This window comes from Schistocerca piceifrons, chromosome 1 (genome assembly GCF_021461385.2).
Source record: "Schistocerca piceifrons isolate TAMUIC-IGC-003096 chromosome 1, iqSchPice1.1, whole genome shotgun sequence".
Classification (NCBI taxonomy): Eukaryota; Metazoa; Arthropoda; class Insecta; order Orthoptera; family Acrididae; genus Schistocerca; species Schistocerca piceifrons.
The window spans coordinates 137,133,608-137,138,002 of NC_060138.1; the positions used below are offsets into that span (position 1 = coordinate 137,133,608).

Sequence of the window (4,395 nt, forward strand, 5' to 3'; positions counted from 1 at the left end):
AGAAAAGCATGGTGCATGATGGAGTACCTTGCTCACTAAACTCCATGGGAAGATAGATGGATAGATAGATAGATAGATAGATAGATAGATAGAGAGAGAGAGAGAGAGAGAGAGAGAGAGAACAGAAAGAACCTCCTCTGACATACACCTTATACAATAAATATAAAGTTGAAACTGAATAATTTGGGCTTATTCTGAGGAGCATCAATAATGCCTTTTCCCATGTGCCATTTGTGAATGGAACACGAAAGGGGTTGGCTGCACATGGTGGAGGGGGGGGGGGGAGGGGTTGTGGAGAAGGGAAGGTTTTATGAATCTGGTAGTTGGCAGAATATGTACTCCCTATAAGAACCTGCAAGATGGGTAAGAGGGAGGACTTGTGTACCCCCCCCCCCCCCCCCATCCACGGAATATGGAGACTTTTTATTCATTACAGAAGTCTCATACATGCCTAGAAGCAAATGGGTAACTGTCAGTTCTCTGAGGTATAATAAGTTCTTTTTATCACCTATAAAATTTAGTTCTTTTAGCATGATGAAATGTCTGAAAACAATCAGCTCATTTATATCAAAATTTTACAATCTTAATCCCCCTCCCCACATTTCATTTTGTTTCAATTTCTGCAAACGTCCGTGGCACTCTCCGTAACAAACTGCATAGTGTCTTGTGGATGACAGATGATTATTTAGATCCAAATACTCTAGATACAAAGGAACAGGAATTCAAAGCAGAATATTTGATCTTGTATGAAAAACAAACAAATTTATTCTGTGATGTATTTGCAGAAATATGGTCTTATTCTACTAAAGAGGGAAAAGATCTCTATGAAGATTTACAGAAATTGATAAATAACAACTTCCACCACTAGGTGATAATGGGGGAGTTAAATGCAAAGGTAGGGCAGAAACTAAATACAATTTTTAGAGGGAAATTTCAAATATGATGCCAGATAGGCTACGTTACCAGAATTTACTGAGAAGAATAATAGGTACTTCCTTAACACAGACTTTCAGGAAAAAACAAATAAGAAATGGAATTGTCATGGACCAAATTAAACTTAAAATGAGCTTGACTGTATTTTCAGGAAAACAAGAAAGACTATAAAACATGTGTATAGCACATGATGTGATGATCCTTTCAAGTTGAGAGTAATCACAAACTCATGAGATGGAAAATGAAAATACATGCAAAGGTAGTAAGAACCAGTTTAATCAAGTTAGAAGTCTGGAATGTAGATTATGAGAATTTGTGTAAGAACAAGGAGGTGCACCAGACTAAGCTTACAAGAAGTGCATCATCCTCACTGAATACTGGACAGATATAGATGAAATGGCCAATTATTTAACAAAGATACTTAATTCCAGAATGAATCTGTCACTTTACAGCATAGTGTGCACTAGTAAATAAATGGATAACCAAGGTGAAGAATGCTATGAGATGGTTAAATAGCAAAAATGGAAATATCCACAGTGCCTTAATATATAAAAATATTCACATTTTTAAAAGTTCATTCATATGTCCCAGATCCAATGCACTGCTTTCAGCACCACTGGTGTGACAACACAAGTATTTGTATGTAATTCAAACTGTGAGAGAGGTGGTTATAATCTGTTCTGGCAAACATGTACTATGGGATAAGTAATTCAATCTACCAAAATTAACAGAAGGTTCACATATCTCAGTTCACAAGGTGGGTGGTTTATATGGAGACAAGAAAGACCATCAAAAGCTCTACAAACTTCCATATATTCAGCTTTGTTTTTTACTGTCATGACATTAGATGCTTCAGTGCAAATGACTTCAGTGGATACTAGCATTCCACATCTGCTGCAACTGTGCCTATAAAGGCACTGCTGAAGCTGTTGATGCTCAGTGTGCCAAACCAGCAGTTAATAGTGTTATATATCTCATAAATTCAGCCACAAAGGAAAGCCTGTAAACAAAATACATCAATCTACATCCTTGTTACCCCCTGCATAGAAGAGAAAAGATGTAAATGAAAAGAGTAGACAAGAGATCTAACCATTTGATCACAATACTCTAGTGATATGTGATAGGAAATATCCTGCAGCTGAATTAGAAACATGTTAAGGCAAACCCCAAACTCTGTTTACATTTCCTGCTAACATCTCAAACTATACTATTATTTAGACCATGAACAAAAATGTCAATCTTAAACTAGCTTCCATCTTTCAGTATAATTTGCACTGTTACAGGGCATATGTGAAGGAATTAATTTTTTTAGCATAGGAAAATCATTGTGAATGTACATTCAGGATGGTCCTATGTTGAAAGATTATACTCTTTACAAGAAAGATAACCTAAATGATGGATGGGAAAGGCGGCTTTCAGTGTGTGTCAGAGATATGTTTCATTTTTAACTCCTCACCACTGCTACTGACTCATAAGTGGCTGCAATTTTATAATTTGCAGCATTTCAACTAATAGCATGCTTTATTTACATTCCATTACCATAATCTATGGACCATACCACTCATATTTCAAATATAGCTTCAGAGATGATGTCTCCATCAATTACATGTACAAACAAACAAATTATAACACTTGCAAAAAAAATTGGTAGATATATTCTAGAGAAAGAGCTTCACAAATTGAGGAAGTCAGTAACACATCAGTCCATCTCTGGCCATTATGCAAGCAGTTATTTGATTTGAAATTCGCAGGAGAGCTTCTGTGAAGTTTGGAAGGTAGGAGACACGGCACTGGTGGAATTAAAGCTGTGAGGATGGGGCATGAGTCATGCTTGGGTAGCTCAGTTGGTAGAGCACTTGCCCTCGAAAGGCAAAGGTCCTGAGTTCAAGTCTCGGTCTGGCACACAGTTTTAATCTGTCAGGAAGTTTCAGAGTTGCTGGATGTTGTCCTGGGGATATCATGCGAAATTCTGTCCAATTGGTACATTACATCATCAAAATTCTGAGATGATTGAGGGGGGGGGGGGGGGGGAGCTTGCCATTAATGCTCTGAACATTCTCAATTATAGAAACATCTGGTGACCTTGCCGGCTATAGTAGGCTTTGGCAAGCATGAAGATGGTCATGGCTTGCCATGAAGGGCAACAGAAAGGACACAGAATATCATTAGTCTATCACAGTGCTACAGGGCCCCACAGATGACAACCAAAGGGCTCTTGCTATGTAAAAAAAAATGGCGCCCCAAACCATCAACCCTGGTTGGTGACAGTTGGGCTGGTATCCCATTGCTGTGCAGGTGGTTGGTGACAGTTGGTCTGGTATCCCATTGCTGTCCAGGGAGTCTCCAGACACATCTTTCACCTGAAATCTGAATGACTGGAGGTAATTGTGTTCAGTGATGATTCCCATTTCAAACTGAGCCCCAATGATAAGCTAAAGCTTGTCTGGAGACAGTAGTCTCTTCATATTTTATATAAGCTTCACTGTATAATTAATAGTTGTATAGTGTATGGCACTTGCTATGGCACTTTTTTCCCTCTGCCCTTGAAATGGCTACCCTTATTGTCTGCTACCTCCTCAATGGAAACATATTAGAGGGTGACTGCACTCAGGCTCACAGACAAAACATCAAAGTCCCGCATCCTGTGACTCCTTGTTTAGCATACTAACCCTTTTTGGATAAGTGACAGTAGAACTTTTAGTGTCACCGTTCAAGCAGGTGTGGTGGGGGTCCACATCTGTATAGTGTACCAGTCACCATTATCCTTAATATCAGTTTCTTAGGTTCAACCTACAATGAGCTAAAACGTTGTGGTGACGTACTGTTCTTATGTACATATACATCTTAGCTATGGGATTTTTTCTGGGGATCTAAGGCACAAAACACAGACACAGTTTTTAAACTGCATTAAAGGGCTGTAAGAATAATAACTACAAGTAGTAGCTGGCTCAGTTGAAGAAGAATTTAACCCCTTTACTGCCTGTGGAGCCTACTCTTTCCAGTAACTGCATCTGTAATCGAGATGGCATAAGAAGACCACTGACAGTTTGCAGTGCTATTGCCAGTGTTAACTGTGAAGTTCTAACATCTGCAGATTAAAATAGTAACCATTAGCATATCAGTGACAACACTGTGACATTACCAAAGAGATGTTTACAAAATCTCATTACGTTACTGGTTGAGGTAGCCTGGGGAAAATGCTGCACCCAGTCCACTACATTGTCACGGACCAACTTACACTGATTCAGCAGTTACGTTATTCTGCTGCACCAACGGTAGTTTCCATTTGTTGTGTGATATAGCTTTTACATCTGTGGAATGTACATATCCTATTAGACATCACTGTTTGGTCATGAGGAAGCGTATTGACTTGAGCTTAGGTGTATCCCAAAGCTTCGGAAAAATGCCTTACCTCCTCTGGATGTTCCTGAAATCTTGTGGTAGTACACTGCACAAGGTGTA

At 39.0% G+C, this 4,395-nt stretch overlaps 1 non-coding gene across 1 annotated transcript; it reads left to right on the top strand.

Annotated features, from left to right (window-relative positions):
* Window positions 1-2,761: 2,761 nt before the first annotated feature.
* Trnas-cga lies at window positions 2,762-2,836 on the top strand. Its single transcript has one exon. It is a non-coding gene; the product is annotated as a tRNA-Ser (tRNA).
* The last annotated feature ends 1,559 nt before the right edge of the window (window positions 2,837-4,395 follow it).